Source organism: Phyllopteryx taeniolatus, chromosome 7 (genome assembly GCF_024500385.1).
Source record: "Phyllopteryx taeniolatus isolate TA_2022b chromosome 7, UOR_Ptae_1.2, whole genome shotgun sequence".
Classification (NCBI taxonomy): domain Eukaryota; kingdom Metazoa; phylum Chordata; class Actinopteri; order Syngnathiformes; family Syngnathidae; genus Phyllopteryx; species Phyllopteryx taeniolatus.
The window spans coordinates 5,753,104-5,775,660 of record NC_084508.1 but is presented as its reverse complement, the minus strand read 5'-3'; the positions used below and the strand labels follow the sequence as shown (position 1 = coordinate 5,775,660).

General features: G+C 41.4%; 1 long non-coding RNA gene across 1 annotated transcript; it reads right to left on the bottom strand.

Annotated features, from left to right (window-relative positions):
* Window positions 1–4,204: 4,204 nt before the first annotated feature.
* LOC133481170 (uncharacterized) lies at window positions 4,205–21,392 on the bottom strand. Its single transcript, XR_009789469.1, has 3 exons — window positions 20,977–21,392; window positions 5,430–5,841; window positions 4,205–5,221 (listed from the first exon to the last, which is right to left on the bottom strand). It is a non-coding gene; the product is annotated as an uncharacterized LOC133481170 (long non-coding RNA).
* Between the last annotated feature and the right edge of the window lie 1,165 nt (window positions 21,393–22,557).

Here is a 22,557-nt window from a genome sequence, read left to right as displayed (position 1 = left end):
GGAAGTCAACAAGCATCACAAATAGGATTTTATTTGACTTTACGGATGAAGGATTTCAGTGGAAAGGTTAGCATGAGTTTGCGCTGTCCGTTTGTTTCAAAGCTACTGCGACGCCGTCTGACGGAAAAATAACCTCATTCTTGAAATGTGTGATAATGTGTGGCTGTGTAAAAGGGTGCATTGAATCGGGCAGTGCTGGTACTTCTCGAGGTCCGCAATTTCATCTGAACCTTTGACTTAGCAAAGAGGAAAACACAAATGTTCTAGCCAACACTGCTGTTTGCTGCCCGTTGTGTTCAGCGAGTCGACTCGGCTTTTTCGTTTGAACACGTTTTAACAGTGATCCTCTTCTACAAAGGAGACGGAAAAGGTAACTTTCGCAGAGACAATTTCACCATCGCAACAATTCTGAAGTACACAAGAACAGTACATAAATGCGTTGCATGCACACTTTACCGACACTTGGATAACTTAACAGTTACAAAGGTAATAAATATATCATGGACGGTCGGTAACATCAGCAGACAGCAAGTATACTTTGAAAAGCTTGATGCTGTCATTGTTATCGCTATGCGTTTGCCTGGCGACCGTAAGTTAGCACGCCGCTGAAGTGTTGTATGCAAACTGTTCATTAGCACCACGGGTAGTAACTATGCCTCATGCTAGTAGCATAACGTTGCATTTTCATCTAACAACAGCTTATTTGACATATATTGCTTACCTTGGAGCAAACAAGTGTGGACTGTTGACATTTTGAAGCCTCACTTTATAAACTTGGTAAATTTGGCAGGTAACACTCTTCTCTGTGGCAAGGCAACTTTCTGAGACATTTATTTTCACTTTACAGGGACTTTGAATAATATTTAGGAATTACTTTTACTACAGCTACAGTTACATTTTATTGCAGGACAACTGTAAATATACAAGTGCATGTTTCTGTATTTTGTGCGTGGATTATTGGAAATGTCCTCCAATTCTACAATAACATATTTGATGTTAAATCCCAAACACTTACTGGCCTCTTACTCTTTCCAAGTCTAATTTAATTGAGATTTCAAAGGTCTTTGTAGCAAAAACAAGTTTTGCGGTGTCAGCCTTCAAGTCTTGACGCCTATTCACGCCGCGACGACGTCGACGCGAAAAAGGCCAAGAAGAAAGCCAGTGGGAGTCGCTAAGCAGCTGTGCGGAATGCAAAACCGTCGCAAACGTTTCATTGACAGCTGCATGGGGTCCCCGGGTCCAACGAGGCGTTTTGAGATCCGGAACGATTGAGATGCGGCGAGCGGGTGGCCTCGCGTCGCAAAACGTTAGCTTCGGCACTGATTGACGCCTCAATGGCCGCGGCTATTTTTCCAGGATTTTGTGGGTGTAAAGATCTCATTGTGCAACAAATCGCCCGTCGGTTTCATTGTCCGGTGGCGTCTTTAAACGCCATTGAGTGATATTTTTAGGAAGATGCGTTGAAAATCCTTCAACAACACTGTCAACGTTGTTTGCCGTCTGCATCTGAGAGCTGTCAAGTCGTCTCCGTGTTCAATAAAGCTGTCATAAATAATTCCTATAAGTCCTCTGTTGTTTGGAAGACAATCTTTCTGCACATGTAGCAGGAAGATGTCTTAAAAATGTACTCCTTCCTCTGTGTAAACACTTCCTAGACAGAAATAACACACAAAACATATGCAAATTATGTTCTAAATTGTGAAAACATTTGACTTATACTTGTCTTTTGCTTGGTAGGTGTTTTACTGTGTTCACTTTTACCACACACAGAATTGCCACACCTCCGAAACGCAGACTGACCAATCACAGCGCAGCACAGAACAGCTAACCAATGCTTTCCTGGTGGCTTTACATTGAATTCAATGATACGTTGACCATCCACATAGTCCCTGGAATCCGCCAAAATCAACTGGCAACTATTAGTCGTTAGATAATGTTATGCTGTTGCTACGGTTCTTCATAAAGCTATGGGGCGGGTCAGCAGAATGAGTTAAATCCCCGATAAAAAGGCTTTTTACTGCAGGGGAAGCAGTAAAGCTATAGTATTGTTAGCTTACAATGCGAAGTTTTGGGATAAAGCTATGTGGCCATCTGCATAGTCCGTCGAATTCATCAAAAAATCAACTGGCACACCTTTGTTTGCGCCGAGGTAAGCAATGTACTCACATTGTCCATTAAATAATGCTTCGTTATCGCGACGGCTCCGGGTAAAGCTATGCGGCTGGCCACGTAGTCTGTCAAAAATCACATTTTGCTCCAAGGGACGCAATGTACTCATCTTGGCTGTTTAATAGTGCTATGTTGTTGTTAGCTCTCAATGCTAAGACTTTGGCTAAAGCTATGTGGCCGCTAGTCCATGGAATCCTTCAAAAATCAACCAGCACGCCTTAGTCTGCTGCACGGTAAGTCATGTACTTGTATTTTCTGTTAAAGCAGTGGTTCTCGTTTTTTTTTACACCAAGTTGAACCTTAAAGAATAATTAGCTCCCCGGGTACCACCAAAATGAGCAACAATAAAATATAGAAGCATAGTAGGTCTAACCATTTACCAAAACTGAGACAGAGGTTTCATTCCTAAAAAGCATATTTAATAATCATTGTAAGCCACTGTAACATTATGCACAGACACAACATTAACAAAAACTGTACTAAATTCAATTAAAATGTATTGCACGTGTAAGTTAAATAACAACTGTACCTAAATAAATGTTGAAAAACAAACAGTTCTTAAAGCTTAAATGCAAATGTATTATACTTACAAGTACAACTGAACTGTACTTCGGCAGTGATGCTTTCACTTACCACTAGAGGGTGCCTACGTACCACACTTTCAGAATCAATGTTAAATAAGTATCCTGCTGTTAGCTCAAAATGCTAACGTCCTTGAAAAAGTCTGTCGAATCCGTCAAAAATTGAACGCAAAAAATAAGTTTACACATGCTAAAATGCAATATTTTGATTTTCATCATTTCCTACTAAACGTGAAGTCGTCTTGCCTCCCAGAATGCATTGTGTTCTCCCCATGAGATCTTCCGCTGCACTGGGATTATAGCAGAGTCTCAAAAAAAAAAAAAAAGAGCTCAGCGTGACTCGTGGATTCCTGCTGCTACACAATACGCACTCTTTTTTTAAATTTGTTTTACGTAAGCGAGTGAACTAAGAAAGCCTTTGCCCCCACGATGCATCGCTGCAGCCCGAGAGGCGAGGATAAGAATAATCCATAATGTTGTATCTAGGCCAAGCAATCAACGCGGCGTAAAATGTGGAGATGTTCCTCTATCTCCTCACGTTTACGTCTTAGACATACACCGTACGTGTTTATCGCTGATGGGCTCCGTCATGAATTAATAACTTGGTGAATAATACACGAGCTTCCTTTTAATGGGTTGCGAGCGTGTGTTTGCCATTGTTGTCTGCTTAGTGCTTGCGTGTAACTTATTATCATGGATCCCTCTTGGTTTATCTTCTTTTTTTTTTTTTGCTACAAATAAACGTCAGATCCAACCTGCATGCCTTCTCCCCCCAATAGGAAATAATGGAAATAGATATTGAAGAAACTATCACCATTGTAAAACCTTTTATCAACAGTACAGGTGATATTTGAAGTCACATTTGAACACTCTGAACTGTTTTGTAGATTTTAATATAAATGAATTACTAATGGTAACATTGACACGGGTGTAAAAATAAGTGAACATAGTCATGCGCGTGTAAAAATAAGTTAAAACCTGCTAATAATATTCTTAACAGTCGCACAAGCTTAATAATAAGTTGACCACTGTTAATAACATTCTTAATGATTGTAAAAATAAGTTTTATTTATTTATTTATTTGTTTAGTAAAATTCTGAACGGTCAAGCAAGGGAAAAAAAATAAAACCACACAAATGGTCATGTGTAAAAAGAAGTTATTTTTAATTTTTTTTAAATTTTCTATATTTTATTTGAATTTAATCTAATGTCATTGTATTTTCACATTTCTATTTTATTGTACTTTATTTAGTTATGTTAATAAGGTTCTTAATGGCCACACATTAATTACAATCAAAATCGCAAAACAAAAAAATAAGAGAAAATATATATAAACAATAAAATAAAAAATAAGGTAATTCAAATCTCAATGGTTGTGTAAAACATTTTTTTATTTTTTATTTTATATTGTAAAAATAAGTCAACCACTATTAGTAATACATTTCTTAGGCGTTTAAGCGTAAATTTAAATAATACAAATGTAACCACAGCGGATCATGTTATTAGAAACACACGAACGTAAAAGTAATATAAGCGCTCCTAATGGCATTCGTAACTGTTAGAATAGTACAGGACATGTACGAGGGCAGCAGAACAGCGGTGAGGTGTGCTGTAGGTGTGACAGACGAATTTAAGGTGGACGTGGGACTGCATCAGGGATCAGCCCTGAGCCCCTTCCTGTTTGCAGTGGTGATGGATAGGCTGACAGATGAGGTTAGACTGGAATCCCCGTGGACCGTGATGTTTGCAGATGATATTGTGATCTGCAGTGAAAGCAGGGAGCAGCTGGAGGAACAGTTAGAAAGATGGAGGCATGCACTGGAAAGAAGAGGAATGAAGATTAGCCGAAGTAAGGCAGAATATATGTGCATGAATGAGACGGGTGGTGGGGGGAAGAGTGAGGCTACAGGGAAGAAGAGATAGCAAAGGTGGAGGACTTGAAATACTTGGGGTCAACCGTCCAGAGCAATGGGGAGTGTGGTCAGGAAGTGAAGAAGAAGGTTGGAACGGGTGGAGGAAGGTGTCAGGTGTGTTATGTGACAGAAGAGTCTCTGCTAGGATGAAGGGCAAAGTTGATAAAACAGTGGTGAGGCCAGCCATGATGGACGGATTCGAGACAGCAGGAAGCAGAGCTGGAGGTGGCGGAAATGAAGATGTTGAGGTTCGCTCTCGGAGTGACCAGGTTGGATCAAATTAGAAATGAGCTCATCAGAGGGACAGCCGAGGTTCGATGTTTTGGAGACAAAGTTAGAGAGAGCAGACTTCGATGGTTTGGACACGTCCAGAGGAGAAATAGTCAGTATATTGGTAGAAGGATGATGAAGATGGAGCTGCCAGGCAAGAGAGCTAGAGGAAGACCAAGGACAAGGTTGATGGATGTCGTGAGGGAAGACAGGAGGGCAGTTGGTGTTCGAGAGGAGGATGCAGGAGATAGGCTCTCATGGCAAAAGGACGACGCGCTGTGGCGACCCCTAACGGGACAAGCCCAAAGGAAAAGAAGAATGGCATTCGTAACTGTAACATAAGTGTAAAACTAAGTAACTATCACAGTCATGTAAGTGTAAAAATAAGTTACCCTCATTCTTTCCAAACATTCTTAACAGTGTAAGAAAAAAAATTCTAAACACTGTTGACATTAAACGTGTGTCCCCCAAAAGACCCAAAAGACCCAAAACCCACATGTGGCATTAATCCTAAAGTGCGCTGTGATGTGAGGTCTCTATGCGGCATGCTGACTTTTGCCTCCAATGTGGTAGCAAACGTGTCCGTGCCGCCGATCCGCATGCTTGTTGTCTGACGGAAATAATTCAATTAGGTTTCTGCCATGTTTGTTTACCCGCATGGCGGCGCGGTGGTGAGTTCGCGGCACGACACGGGGGAGGGATCAGCAGATGTTTTGCGTAGACCCTTTTTGACCCTCCGCGCAGAAGTTCCACGCTCGCCATCCACTGCGTGGGTGCGCAGCGGCTCGCTGAGGCGTAAACAGACACGGCAGCTTTTTTGGTCGCGGAAATAATGCAGGGACGGAGTGGCGGTCGGGTTGCGTGGGGGCGGCGGTGAGGCTTCATTAGCTCCGCGGAAGCTTGTTGATCTGGAAAAAAACCCCAAAACATTCAACAACCAAAAAAAACACAAAAGCTACTCCGCAGAGGACTCACGCTATGTATAAGGAGATCTTTCACTTTTTTAAAGGCTTAACTCTGTTGCTAACCGAAACGGCAGCACCTACTGAGGCAGGTAAATACTGCCGCAGATAATTAAAGTCTACTAGTTGTCCAATATTAAAGATTGAATTGACATTATGTACAGATGATGATTAGTGTTGCAGTAGACGCTAAAATGCAGTCACTCCGCAATGTGTACGTCCATGCTTGTGTTCTGTTTCTAACCAAAACAGCAGCACCTACAGAGGATCGTAAATAGTCCCTCAGATAAGTGGACGGCATTTCAACTGGGACGTTTAGCCTGACTTTAAAATTCCTATTTCTCCCAAAAATTTTTGATTTTTTTTGGGGGGGGGGGATTATAAATTTGACTGCTCTTTGCTGATTGGCATCACGTGGTTCTACCGTCTGTGGCGTCCATTTTGAAGCGGAAGTTACCACATGATGGCTGACCTGGTAGTGTAGCAAGTTCACCGCATGGTTTTCAGGCCCTTTCGCAGACAATAACAATAAAACAAAACAAAACAAAAATCAGAGCACTAAAGTCTTTCTTTAAATGTTGATGCCGTCCCCCAGGCGGAAAAGCTGCCTTTTAAAAAGTAAGCACTTGCGTAATAGATGGCGTTGCGGGGGCTGCGACGTGCAGTTCAAGACCAGCCTTTGCCCCCCACTTTTTTGCCCGTGCAATCTTTCTATTCCCTGCGGTGTTTTAACAAAAAAACCAAACACTACAAGGTTTTCGCTGCTTCGTTCCACATGGAGGAGATGATGCAACCACTAAGTGGCAGTGTTATTCCAGTCATGGTGAACACACGCTGCACCTAAGATTGGGCTCACATTTCGAAGCGAGTAAATACATGTGATGTTACAACATGCTTCTTGTGTAATGCGGGATGCCATGTCAAATGAGGGCATATTGACCAAATAGTTACATATCTGAAAGGCCTCACCAGAACCTTGAATTTGAGACATGACTTGTTGGTACTTCGGAGCAAATCGATACATGACACTGTTATTATGCAAATTTAAACTGGAGCAGTGTGTTTTTTTTTTTTTTTTTTTGCCTATTAAATCATCCTATTAGAGCATTTTGACAAAATAACAACATATTTGGAAAGCCCCAATAAAGACCTGTAATTTGAGGTATGACTCCACGTGGGTCATTACAAACTGATTTATAACTCAGTGAATAGTGACATTTGATCTATGACCTTGTTAAGTCAAATTTGACCTGGGGCTTCATGATTTACATGAGCACGTACATCAGCATATGAGGTCTAATTGACAAAATTGTTACATATCTGGAAATCCCTCATCAAGACCTTTAGATTTGCATATGACTCCAATGTGGTTTGTGGCTAGTTGATTTATGACCCCGTTAGTAGTCAAATTAGACATTTGATGTGCATTTTTTGTTTTTGTTTATTATTAGGTCATCATATGAGGGCATACTGACTAAATAGTTCAATATGTTTAATAGGAGGTATGAGTATGTGTTGCAAATGTGTGACCCCTTGATCGACCCCAAATTCAATGCATGGCGCTGCCACAAGCCAAATTTTACCTGGGGCTGTGAGTTTTTGTTTTGTTTTGTTATCTTAGGGCATAGTGACAACACGGTAAGATATGTGGAAAGCCCTCGCCAAGGCCTCTAATTTGAGGTTTCATGTCATCTGGTCTGTGGTTTATTAATTTGTGAAACTATTTACAGGTCAGATCTGACATACATGCTCCCCTTAAAGTTCACCGCCAATTGTCACCCAAAACATTTTATAGTTTGTGTTGTCATGTGAGGGTATTTTACATCTCTGGAAAGCCTTCATCAAGACAATAATAATAATAGAAATATCAGGTATTTTTGGCTATTACATCATCGTATGGGATACTGACCGATCTGAAAAGCTCTCATCAAGACTTTAGATTTTTCAATGTGTTGCTATTGATTTATGATCCTGTTACAAGTCAAATGTCACATTTAAGCTGCCCGAATGGCATCAGAAGCATGTTTATTTTTGGGTTATTACATCATCAAATGGGGTATTTCATCAACATAGCTACACATCTGTAAAGATCTTTAATTTGAGGTATCGCTACATGTGGTACGTTTCAAATTGATTTATGACCCCCCAGGACTAGTAAAATTTGGCCCCCGGGGCTGCATGTTTTTTGATTACTAAGTCATAATATGAGAGCATATTGACAGCATGGCTACAGACTCGGAAAGTCCTCGTCAAGACCCTTTGGAAAAAAAAAAAAAAAAAAAGGGTAATAAATAAACCTATGCCACTTAGCACATTAATTTATCCTCTCTGCTCAGGCTTTTAGGCATCGCAAATCAAAAGCAGTAATTTCCAGGCTACTTTTCCGTGCCAAAGTCACTGTGTGCTCAAGGCTGCAGTGTAACAACATCACACTTCATGGCGAATTGTGTGTGTGTGGTGGGTGCTTCCAGCTGCGTATCCACGGCGACACAAGAGGCCATAAAGCAACCAAGAGCCTCTTTCACAAAGACTGATTACGCAAACGTGTCACATCAGAGACGTAATCAAAGCCCTGGCGTGTGTGCACGTTTGCACAAAACCCAAGAAAGGTGGGATAGTGCCACGTCTTTGCACACTTTACAACAGCGACACGGTAATGCGCAATCAAATAATTAGATCACGTTAAAAAAAAAAAAAAGGAAATGTCAGATAGACCTCACATGAATGGTAATAATAAAAAAAAAAAAACATGCAAATTTGACTCCCAACAGGGTCATAAATCAATTTAGAACAAATTACCATGAGTCATCCCTCAAACTGAAGGTCTAGATGAGCGATTTCTAGATATGTAGCATACTTATATGCTGAAGTATTAAGCTAGAAGAAGAAAACAAAACGCTAATTTGACTTGCAACAGGGTCATAAAATCATTTTGCAACAGAGTAGCAAGAGTAATACCTCAAATTAAAGATACTGATGAGGGTTTTCCAGATATGTAACTATGTTGTCAATATGACATCATATAATGGTATAATAATTCAATAACATGCACATTTGACAACCAAGTCATACATTAGTTTGTTCAACCCACATGGAGTCATACCTCAAATTAGATGTCTTTATGGGGACTTTCAAGATAGTTATTATTTTGTCATGCCCTGATATGAAGAAATAATAACAACAAACATCACATCCCAGCACAAATTTGACTCATAAATCAAATTTGACTACTCACAGAGTCATACATCAATTTTTAACAAACCACATGGAGTCATAACTCAAATCAAAGATATTGGTGAGCCTTTCCAGATTTTTCATTATTTGATCAATTTCAATATGCCCTGTTGTGATGATGCAACATCCCAATCCCCCCCCCCCCCCCCCCCTCACACACACACACACAAACTGAAATCATGTTATGAAATTTAACTAGTAACATTGTGATAAATCCATTTGCAACAAACCATATGAAGTCATACCTCAAATTAAAGGTCTTGGTGAGGCCCTTCCAGATTTGTCATTATTTGCATTTCAATATGCCCTCTTATGATGATGTACCCCCCCATGGAAAAAAAAATGTCTCGTAACAGGGTCATAAATCAATTGGCAACAAACCAAAGTCATATTTCAAATTAAAGACCTTGATGTCGGCTTTTCATATTTGTAACTTTCCTGTCAATATAAAGTAAGAGACTTACGGAATAAGCGAGAAGCATGCACTTTTGACTCTGCGGGGTCATAAATCAATTTGCAACAACCCATATCCAGTCATACCTCAAATTAAAGGTCTTGATGATTCCAGATGTATCAGTAGCTTGTCAATATGACTTTGTATGATAACAAAACACATGTTTTTCTCTACTACATATTTAACCTGCAGTTTGCAGGTTATAACATCAGTGAAGCCTCACTCACTGCGGGTGACAAATACTAATGGAATATTCCTGGAAATCCTCCCTAGCACCTGACGGAAAATCCTCGGCCGCAATTCACCTTAAATAGAGTGTCGGGGGTTGAGCTGGGGCTACAGAAAGAAAGAAAAAAAACCACAAGCTGTAATTTAGGAGACCGGGGCCAGGGGTGAAGCGAGCGTTCAGGTAGTCATCCAAACAAACAAACAACAACAACAACAACGTGGACGGGGAGGAGGAGTGTGCCAGTTCACAGATTTGCCATGAAATGCCTGCGGGGAGACAGTGCATTTTCTGCTCGGCCTCCAAATCACTTTCTGCTCTGCCGAGCCAGCGCACACAGCCTCGTGTGTGATGTATCTAGCATGATTGCTCCCTCGTCATAATTAACCGTGTTAAAAGAAAAAAAAGAAAATGCCTAAATTCCTCCTGTGTGTGTGCATTTGTTTTTTGTTTTGACTTTGGGGATTATTTCTAGTGGTTTTGCGGATTTCTGGTGATTATCATTCAAAATTGGCAATAGGAGCCTTGAGATACAAGTTTAATTCATTCTGCTCACAAGTTTGTGACTCAAAACACTCAAATTATTTAATATTAAGAAAGAATAGCACGATAACATTGTACTATATGAAAACATAGTAATCACATCATGAAATAGAAGGTAAAGATATAAACAGTTTGTGCATCATGATTAATTTGTCGCAGCACCTTCTGGTGTTTACAAATTGGCCACTGGGGGCAGTATAAGACAGCCATGCAGACGCAACCGAAGACTTTCACTACTGTAAGTGGCTCAGTTAAATACAATAATATTAGTTGTTTTTCACAGAGGATAAATAATATATGCCTGTGAGTATTGTTATATACGCTCCACATACATGCTATTTGTTAACCTGTCTATGGCGTTTTGCATTGTTTATGATTTTTTTTAGTTTGAAAATAAACTTAAACTTGGGAGTGGCAATCAACAGCTTGAAGCCACGTTTTCTTCAAGTTGTTCACTATCTGCCCTACTGCTACTTGAGTCGTGAGTTAAGTTGAGTTCACTGCCACCATATATGGCGCTTGTATCTCACATTTTTGCTTGCGAGCCAAACAAATAAACCAAAAAAAAATTCTGCACAACGACGGCTCGTAAGTCGGGTCACTTGTACTGTATCTCAAGGCACCACTTGTGTATTGTGTATGTTGGCGCCTGATGACTTTTTTTTACTCTGAATAATTTCTAATTTCTAGTAGGTCTGTTTATTTCTATTAGTGGAGGTTAACTTGAATAACTGAGAAAAAGAGCGATCACATTCATTGATGAATCATTAATGAGACACAATGTGCATGCATGGACTGGAATATTTCTAGTGATTCTGTTCATTTCTATTGTGCAGGGTGGCTGTTATCATGAGTAACTGGCAAGAGGAGCGATTGCATGAATCTAATATAATCTATATAAATATATTATACACGCATATACCCTCGGACTACTTTTTACTCTGGATTATTTATTATTATTGCCAAAGGTGGCGATGATCATGAATGACTGGCGAGTGTAGTGCTCATATTATTTATATGACAAACCCGCATGTGCCCGCTGACTTTTTTTTTCACTCTGGGGATTATTTAAAATCGCTCTGTTGATGTCCATTGTGCAAGGCAGCTGTTATCGTTAACTGGCACAAGAGAGGAATCATGACACATACATTGAAGATGGGATGTGTCTGTGTGAGACCAAGCATGTCAAGGATTTTGACTGTTGATTATTTCTAGTCCGTTCTGTTTATTTCTATTGGTCAAGATGCTGGTTATTATAAATGACTGGCAAAAAGAGTAATCAATTATTTGATTTGTATTTATTTTTATGTACATTGCGTACAGAATTGCCTGTGCATGCAGCGGACATTATTTTTTTTTTTTGACTGGATTATTTCTAGACTTCTGGTGGTTCTGACGTATATTTGCACATTGATTACCAACACCTTGCACACCAAAAATAAAAAGAATGGCTAGAAATAATCCACATGAGTGGGAAAAAAAAGTTCACAGCATGCTCACTCACGCACACCTAATACAATGGTTCCACTAGACAGTTATTAATAACTGATTTACCAACCACGTTGCACAATAGAAATAAACAAAACAACGAGAAATAATCCAGAATAACAAAAAAGGTCAATGTTACGCTTGAGCCTGGGCAATGTTGGTGGTCATATACTGTAGTTAATGTGAGCGCTCCTCTGGCTAGTTTACTCATGAGAACCACCACCACCTTGCAGAATAGAAATAAACACTGACTAAAAAAAAAATACCCAGAGTCAAAAAAGAAAAATCCTCCGGGTACCCACATAATGTACGCATCATGTAATTACTCCTTCTTTTAGCTTGCCTCAACAAACTTTTTGCGTGTGTGTGTGTGCTCGTGCGTGCGAGGATGGCGATGCCTCTGATACGCCCACAGTGTCTCTTCCAAGCGTTCCCCCATCAACTCGTCTCTTTTGCGGGGAATGAAAGTTAATTTGAGGTAGCTTGGTGAAGGAATGAGTCAAGGCCTGAAGGAAAATGTCCCAAAAACAAAAAACACACACGCTTTCCTTCCTTCCCAAAGTTAAGTGAGCATCCATATTAAAAAAAAAAAAAAAGTGAATTTCACCTGAGTGTTGATTCGCTAGCGTTAGCGTAGCTTGTTTGGGGGGGAGAAAGCAGGATGTTCGGCGGCCACTAAGAATAGCTCGGCTGACCCACTTTCTCAGTTGGGCTGAGTGTTATTGTGCAAAAGGAGAGATCACAGCAGACTGTGCAAGTAGACTTTGTTGACTGTGTATTATTTCTAGTCGTTCTGTCTATTTCTATTGTGCAAGGTGGCGGAGATTGTGAATAACCGGCGAGGAACGATCACGTCACCGTAACTCCACGACAGGCGGCATGTCGTAGATTTATGGCGGATTATTTCTCGTCGTTACGCTAATTTCTATTATGAATCACGAGCGGTCTCATTAAACATAGGACTCGTACATTGCACGCATTTATGACCGATCGTACATTAGTGCCTTGCGATACGAGTGACCTGACTTACAAGTTTTTTTTTTTGCTTTGACTTGGGAGCAAGAATTTGAGATACGAGCGCTGTGGTGGCAGTGAACTCAACTTCACAACAAGCAGCAGTTTGTCAGAGAAGAAGGGGCTTCAAAAAAGAGGCTTCAAGCTGTTGATGTTACTCCCAGCTGAAGTTGATTGTCAGACTAAACATAAACGATCATTTACATGTTGTTTATTTAAAACAACAGCTTTGCCTAAAAGTGCTCTAGCTCAATACTAACACATAATGGGATCTGCCATAGACGGGCTAACGAATAGCATCGGTGTCGCAGTGCAACCCTTTTAGTGACGGATATTTGAATAGAACCTGTGGCACAACACATGTAGACAGACATAATACTTACAGGCATACAGTCTTTTATACTCTGCAAATAACGACTAATATTACTGCGGCTTAATGACGAGCTGAAACCGTCTCCGCAATATATATTCGTATGTTTGTATTATACTGCCCCCAGGTGGCGAGAGACCAGAAGTAGCAGCACATTGTCCATTGAATTGAAGCAAAAACTTTGGAATATTTTTACATTAAATTAGTTTATTATCCACCTTCCGACTCCTGAGGCAGCTGATGGGTACCGGCTGGCCAAGCGGAATGCGGCTTTGGTGGTCACTGAGGCAAAAACCCGGGCGTGGGGCCATGGAGAAAGACCTTTGGTCCACCATCCGACGTCTCAGGAGGGGAAAGCAGTGCACCATCAACACTGTGTAGAGTGGGGATGAGGCGCTGCTGACCTCGACTCGGGACATTGTGATCCGGTGGGGAGAATACTTCGAAGACCTCCTCAGTGCCACTGACACGCCTTGCCATGAGGAAGCAGAGTCTGGGTTCTCTGAGGCGGGCTCTCCTATCTCTGGGTTTGAGGTCTCCGAGGTGGTTAAAAAGCTCCTCTGTGGCAAGGTCCCGGGGCTGGATGAGATTCGCCCGGAGTTCCTAAAGGCTCTGGTTGTTGTGGGGCTGTCCTGGTTGACACACCTCTGCAACATCGCGTGGACATCGGGGACAGTGCCTCTGGATTGGCAGACCGGAGGGTGTGTTCCAACTACAGGGGGATCACACTGCTCAGCCTCCCTGGTAAGGTCTATTCAGGGGGTCGTGGTCCTCAGTCGGAAAAGGGTGGCGTGCCCTCGCCGGGTCGGGGATGAGCTCCTGCACCAAGTGGAGGAGTTCAAGTATCTTGGGGTCTTGTTCACGAGTGAGGGAAGAATGGAACGGGAGATCGAAAGGCGGATCGGTGCGGCGTCCGCAGTGATGCGGACTTTGTATCGATCCGTTGTGGTGAAGAAGGAGCTAAGCCGAAAGGCGAAGCTCTCGATTTACCGGTCGATCTATGTTCCTACCCTCACCTATGGTCACGAGCTGTGGGTCGCGACCGAAAGAACGAGATCCCGGATACAAGCGGCCGAAATGAGTTTCCTCCGCAGGGTGTCCGGGCTCTCCCTTAGAGATAGGGTGAAAAGCTCGGTCATCCGGGAGGATCTCAGAGTAGAGCCGCTGCTCCTCCACATCGGGAGGAGCCAGATGAGGTGGCTGGGGCATCTGATTCAGAACACCGGGCACATCCCACCGGGAGGAGACCCTGGGGACGACCCAGGACACGCCAGAGAGACTACGTCTCTCTGCTGGCTTGGGAACGCCTTGGGTTCCCCCCGGAAGAGCTGGGTGAAGTGGCTGGGGAGAGGGAAGTCTGGGCGTCCCGCGACCCGACCTCGAATAAGCAGGAGACAATGGATGGATGGATGGATGGATGGATAGTTTATTACTATGTTTTATGAAGGACAATATTTTTTGTCATTAAAAAACACATAATGAACATTTTTAGAATTGTTTGGGGGGGAGAAAGGAAGCATCTATGGCAACGCAACATCGCTTGAATGAAGACAAACAAGCGGCCTCTGAACCTCCACCTACGCGCACGCACACACACAAACACACTAACTTTGTAGCTGACTGCCAAAGGCTCCGCTTAAATAGGTCGTGCCTGGGAATCATTTTATTAAGCGCTGTAAATAGAAATAAACAGCAGAACAATAACGGCGCGTCGGCATCTTTTTCGAGGGCTGTGCCCTCCTCCCCCCAAAAAGCAAAAGGAAAAAGTCCGCAGGGAAGTGTCATTTATTTTTTTACCCGTCTTTTTTTGTGTGTGAAAAGCGTCAAAAAAGCCAATTATGAGCAGACAGACGAGGGCGTGATAACATTGTTGGCTAAATGAACTCTTGTGAATGAGGCAGATAAGACCAGGACACTCCACTCAACGCACGTCAACGACCTTTTGTGAAGAGCGGCTGATTACCACGGCTGAAAGGAAGTGAGCAGTCAAAGACAGGAAGTCAATTTGCAGGTTACTCGCGCACGTGCAGACCAGAAGTTGGATCCTTCTCATAATATTTGTGCTTTGATTGACACTTAGCCCTGAAACAAGGGGCGGGCAAACATTTGATTAGCAAAACGGACGGATGGGCCGGGGTCATCCGTAAATCTAATTTTTAAATTTAAAACAAGAAAATAAAATAAAAAAAAAAAAGATAAATCATCAGTTCATTTGACCAGGGGTGTGTAGACTTTGTATATCCCCGGTAAATAATCAAACTGCGTGGTCATGTGATCTTTCAAGAAGTTTATTTCCACGTTGTCCAGCCGAGTGTCATTTTGTGAACAGCGTCCAGTGGTCTCGGTTGTCCGGTCCCGCTTCCCCGAGTGAGGTTTTCTTGAAATGTTGGAGCAGATGGCTGGCAAGACGCGGCGAGGTAAAAATAAAAAGAGCTTGGGATGCCACCTCGCCGTCACCCTATTCGTCCATCTACTCGACATCCTTGATCTCCTCTGGGACGGCCGCCAGCGGGGTTGAAGCTCGATCACACGCAGCCAAAAACAAACAACTCACTCGATCGCGTTTGATTTGATTTGATTGACACCCGTGATGTCATTACTCCTTCTATACCGCCTCCTAGTACAGTGTTCCCTCGCGATATCGCGGTTCACCTATTACGGGTTCAATGCATTCTGGATTTTTTGTTTTTTTGTTTTGCGTATTCAAATCACGGATAATTCGCCATATTGTGAGCAACGAGGGATTAGTGTAGTTCTAAAACTCCACTCGTATGTTTTACATCTCCCCTAACTACTTCCTGTGTGCGTCAGGTTACGCCTACGCTTGTTTCTGTCAAGTTGACGTTGCTCCTAAGCACTTCCTGTCGGTTTCACGTTGCTCCCATGCACTTCCTGTCTGATTTACGCTGCCCCTAAACACTTTCTCCTAACCGCTTCCTGCGTACAGCATGTTACTTGCAAGCAACATGCTGCTTCACGTTGCTCTCGTAGTCTCTTCCTGTTTGCTTTACGTTACCCCCAAACACTTCCTGTCTTGCCCACACGACTCCGCTACACTTCCTGCCTGCTTCCCATCAGTGTTTTGTGGCGTTGCCATGCTCCCGTGTCAAGTCAAAGGCTTCCACATAAGAAAAAGTGACAGCCCCACGCCACAACGCGTGACTATTTCCGTCTGCTTTGCCTCTTTCCGTGCCGGCTCGGAGTCGTCCTTTACGCTCTTAATTCTTCATGATTTCTTCAAATGCGAGCGGGTATCACTCACACTTTTTCCCGCCTCGGGTGCAACGTTCCGAGATGTAAATCCGAGGCTAACCCGCGATTTAAGCTCCCGCCGGCGCTACACGCGCGCGTGTGTGTGTGTGTGTGTGTGAGAGTGAGCGTGCCGCGCAAAAAAAGCCGAACCGCAGACGCCATCTGCAAAACGACTTCCAGCGTGTACGTCGTGAATCATTGACGAGCGGCGAGGAGGCTAATGCTAAAAACAGCGCGCGTGCGGTTCACCTTAAAAGGGACGATTAAACTTTAAGAGGAGATGAGTTTTGCCTTTAATCAAGGATAACGAGTCCAACTCAAAAGGTAGTGGTGCCATCACTTCCTGTCCATTTCACATTGGTCCTACGCACTTCCTGTCTGCTTTAAATGACTCTAAATCTCGCCTGGTAGGTTTTACGTCGTTCCTAAGCACTTCCTGTATGCTTTCTGCTGCTTCTAAGCACTTGATCTACTTTACGTTGCTCCTGAGGACTTCCTGTCTGCTGATTCTAACCCTCGGGTCATGGAGAGATCAAAAGGTGCTGCCTTTTGAACGTGGGAAAGGACAGCGCCGTTTCAAATCAATTCAACTCCGCTTTTCCTGACCGACGTCATCGAGCGACGGCCAATATTGAAGGCGTGAGTCTTTTTATAAAAAAAAAAAAAAAAAAGTTTTATCCCTCCCATGTTTCTGTATTTGATAATAATTAGATTTTACAGCTGTTTTTTATTTTTTCTTTCTGTATGGATGGTAATGTTGCGCTTACTACTGTTGTGTAAGACTATTCTTGATGCGCGTTTATTTCTAGGCACTTCCTGTCTACTTTACATTGCTCCTGAGCGTTTCCTGTCTATGTTACATCACCCCTGCACCTTTCCCATCTATTTCCTGTTGCTTTTGCACACTTCACGTCTGCTTTTACACTACTCCAAAGCAATTTGTGTCGACGCCACACAGCACTTAAGCAGCCCTTCCTGACATCTTTACATTGCTCCATAACACGTCCTGTCAATTTCATTCTTCCTCAGCGCATTCATTCGGCGGCGTCATATAATTCGGAAGCGCTGGCTGCCGGCTTCGAGTGAGTCCGGAGCACTTTGCGTCTGCCTCACGTGGCTCTGGAGCACTTCCTGACGTCTGTAGTGGACTTTCATCACACAGCGGGTGCGCCACATTGACAGTCATTAGAGTAAAAAAAAAAAAAAAAAAAAAAAAAAAACTGTTGCTAGAGACAGAAAAAGATGCTTTTTCTATTAAAGTACCAGCCAGTGTATACACTGGTTACACTTGAATCAAATTTGCCTTTTTTTTGGTTTCCAAGGCGACGGTTATTAGATGGATGGATAGATCGTCTATGCCACAGTAATAGAGTTAGTGTGAAGTACCGCTACAGCACTGACAGTGATACATAATGATATAATAATGATTTATAATTCACCCAATATGCACAGCGTATGGAACTGTTGCATAATAAGAATGCATAATCATTCTATGGCACATGGAAACTTGAAAGAAATTATAGACATTAAAATAATGATAATCATTTACACATTCTGTCCCATTCGAGTCATATTTGAACAATGAGTGCAAATTGAATTATTATCACGTGTACGATTTGTTTTTGCAAATAAAACCAGTATCGTTATTTCCTGACTTCGGCAGCATGTTGATGATAAAACATTTGTTCTCAATGTGACAGTAGCTGATGTTGCTTTAATCCAGTGCACAGAGTAACGTCAATGATAGTACACACAACCTGTGACATTCAGCTGTTTCTACACACACACACACACACACACACCCAAACCTTGCACTGCTAATCCAGCAAATCCCCCCCCAAAACACACACACACGCACACACTTCCTCCCCTCCCAAATCCCCTTAATCACAGCCGCTTGATCCCCGACAAAAAAACAGCCCGCATAAATCAGCCGTGGATAAGACGAGACCTCAGCCAGGGTGAGACGATGTGAGGAGCAGGGGGAACACCGTTTATTAGTTTTTCTTCACTTTTTTTTTTTAAATTTTTTTTAAAGGAATACATCGAATGTTTATCACCTGAAAATGTGAATGGACAAATAGTATTATTGCTAAACCAGCAGTGGTACAATTAGAACCTACAAATCAACCCTGAGGTTCCCCAACCTTGACAGTTCGTACGAGTAAAAGTGGAACTGACTAATTCTTGGTAGCTTCTGCCACCTTAAATTAAGTAAATCCATAAATGGATTAATATATTGATTATTTGTTATTATATTTAAAAATAATAAAAAATAAGTCATATAAAAACAGATTGACATTTAAAAATATATATATTTTGTGGGATCTAAGATATTTTTAAGAAATTAAAAAAATAATAATAAAAAATACAAAATTAAAAAAAAAAATATATATATATATATATAAAAAGATGTTTATTTTTTCCACCTAAAATTTTAATTAAAAAGAAAAATATATATATAAGTGCAGACTCCTTCCTCATGTGGCTAAGAACTAACAAAAGTCATGTGCATTTGGGGGTTTTTCGGCTTGGACGGGTTTGTTAGCAAAAGAGTGACGAGGGACACTTGCTGTGAATAATTCATCACTCTGGTCTTTGTTGTGTGTCCAAATGATTCACTTTAAAAAAAATAAAAATAAATAAATTAAAAAAAAAAGTTGGAGCTCCAATCGTGATCAAATAATTGTCCGTACAGGGAATAATAATAATAAAAAATTAACACTTCTCTCTTTTGGTAATATCAAGAAACAAAGACGTCTAAATTGAATGACTTTGCCCTCATGAAATCACCGAGCCACATTAATGACGAGAACAGTCAATTAAACGTCGTGTGAAGAAAATTGCTATTCATGCTGGGACTTGTATTAATATATACGCACCACTAATGGACTCATTGACTTGAGTGTGCACATATTTACATTTAACACATCTAACAGTGGAGTTGGAGTCAAGCCCAATTACCAATAACACAAGTTGATAACAGCGAATTTGAATGCAAATCAAGAAACTTTTCAAAACACTTTTCAACATTACTTATTGTCACGTGGAGAAAATTATATTAATCACAGACACGCTCGGCAAATTAAGTTCATGCTAATACTCTGCTAACGGGAGTGGTTAGAAAAAGGGCTAAAACAGCAACTTAGACAGGCAACTTGCTTTAAGGCACCCTATGAATTTGTCCTCAAATTAACTTGAAGAAGAAAAAATATATTATTATTATTATTATTATTATGTTCTGTGGTGATAGCACACGATTTGGCATTGTCAAAAAAGTAAACCTCGTGAAAATCGGTTGAGAAATGAGCCGCGTATGACTTAATTTCAATGGCTTTGCAAATGTCTGCTTTTCAATAGCTGGACATATGGCATTTTATTTTTATTTTTTTTAAGTCAGTCAGTCAGGTGAGAGACTGAAATTTTTTATTATTTACATTATTAAAATGTTTTTAATATTTCTCTCCTCTCAGATGAAATACTCATTCATACTGTTACAAAAGGTCTGTGCTTTTCTGACAATAAACCAGACTTGTAGAATGTATTGAATAAATAGATATAATAATACGAAGTTAATATTATTAATTTTAATGATTAAATATAATGGCAAAGCCAGTCCTATTTTGAGTTGTCCACCAAATGGCAGACGGGCCAATATGGAGGCAAAAATAGTGTCAAGGAGAGTGGCTAAAATATTGGCTAACGAGAGGGTCGAATATAACACATAGCTAATAAAGTGGCGAGTATAGCGGCTAGCAGTGAATAAAATAGCGGAACCAACAACAACTGAATTCAAGCACTTTCTATAACTGCCAATGAGTCTTTTACATCTCTGCGGATATATTTTGGCCCACTCTTCCTTGCAGAATTGGTCAAATTCAGCAAAAATTGAAGGTTTTCGAGGATGAACGGCCTTTTTAAGGTCATGCCATTGGATTTCATTGGGATTCAAGTCTGGGCTCAGCTTGAGGTCACAAAATGATGGCTGAACATTCTTCTTCAAGGTTTTATGTTAAAAAGCAGAATTCATGGTTCCATCAATCACAGCCGGTCTCCCAGGTCCTGAAGGAATGAAGCAGCCCAAGACCATCACACTATCACCACCATGTTTGACTGTTGGTATGATGTTCATTTTCTGAAATGCTGTGCTACATTTACTCCAGATGTAACAAGCCACACGCCTTCCAAAAAGCTCATCAGTCCATATAATATTCTCCCAAAAGTCTTGGGAGTCATTAAGGTACAGAGCCCCTAAAGGGACATGGGGGGGAAAAAAAGAAACTTGTTTCTCATTAAAATGAGAAACACATTTCTTTTGTTGTTCCCCCCCCCCATGTCCCTTTTGGGGCTCCGTATTAAGATTTTTTTTTTTTTTTTTTGGGCAAAGGTAAGATGAGCCTTTATATTCTTTTTGGTCAGCAGTGGGTTTGGCCTTGGAACTCTGCCATGGATGCAATATCTGCCCAGTGTCTTCCTTATTGTTGTGTCATGAACACTGACCTCAACTGAGGCAAGGGAGGCCTGCAGTTCTTTCGAAGTTGTCCTGAGTTCGTTTGTGGCCTCCTGGATGAGTCGTTGCTGTTCTCTTGGGGTAATCTTTGTAGGCCGGCCACTCCTGGGAAGGGTCACCACTGTTCCATGTTTTCTCCATGTGATGATAATGGCTCTCCCTATGGTTTGCTGGAATCTGAAAGCTTAAGAAATGGCTTTCGTAACCCTTTCCAGACTGACTTCAATGACTTTATTTCTCGACTGTTCTGGAATTTCTTTGGATCGTGTCATTTTGTTGCAGGTTTTTTTAGATCTTTTCTCCAAGTTGATTTTGTCGGGACATATTCTGTTCAAGTGATTTCGTGATTGAACTGGTCTGGAGGTAATCGGGCTTGGTCGTAATCAGTGAAAATTAACCAAATATTGTGATTAGCCACAATGATTTAACAAGGGAGTAATTAATTTTTCACACGGGGCAAGGTAACTTTGAACAGTTTTAAAGTTAAACAGCATTTTAATTTCACTTTGGTTCTATATTTCTGATAATTACATTTGTTTGGTGATCTTAAACATTAAAGTGGGGAAACTATGCAAAAATATAAGAATTTGAGAAGTGAGGCCAATACTTTTTCACATCCCCGTACATACCTTGTTGCTAATATAGTGACTAGCCCAGCAGAAGAAACTGTGGCTAATATTGGCATTAACAAAGTGGCTAACGTAACAGCTGATACAGGGGCTAGAATGGTGGCTAATGAAGCATCTAACAGAGTGGGTAATACAGCAGCTAGTCGCTAAAATGGTGCCTATTACAGCGGTGAACTAACTGGCTATTATAGGAGTTAACAGAGTGGCTAAAATGGTGGCTAACATAGCAGCTAATACACAGTGTCTAAATGAGTGAATTAACTGCAGTTAATAGAGTGGTGTAAATAGCAGCTAATTTAGAGTGGCCAAAATGCTGGCTAATATAGCAGATAATAGTGTGACCATATAAGAGTTAACAGAGTTGCTACAATGCCGGCTAATATAGTGGTGATTGGCTAATAAAAGGGTTAATAGACTAGCTAAAACAGTAGCTAACAGTGGCTAAAATGGTGTGCTGATTGGCTAAAAAGTACATCTAAGTATGTATTTTTGGAGTAAGAATTAGCTATCTAGCTGACCTTTGTCTGGCCCGCTGCACTCTCTTGTTGAGCGTGAGCCTCGTAGTGCTACCCCAGCGCTAGCGGAGCGAGCGGCGTCTGCTTGATATTCATGGCGGGAGCGTCGTGAGGATCCGGGATAAGTCCTCCGACTTTAGCGACTTACGGGCGGGAGCACTACGGAAAGGTAACGCGGTTCTCATGATTTAAGGAGCTCTTTTGAGACGGCACCTTGCGACCTTGAGGCTAAGAAAAAAAAAAAACACTTTCACTTTTCAACCTTTTCATTCTCGTGCGGAAAGAAAGAACAAACCGGAATGAATGGAATACAAAAAATAAAACGGCAATTTGGTTTCCTTGATAGTCACAGAGCATATACTTGACTAAAATAATGGCTAATACAGCAGCTAACATGCAGTCTAGTAATAGAACTAACAGAGTAAAT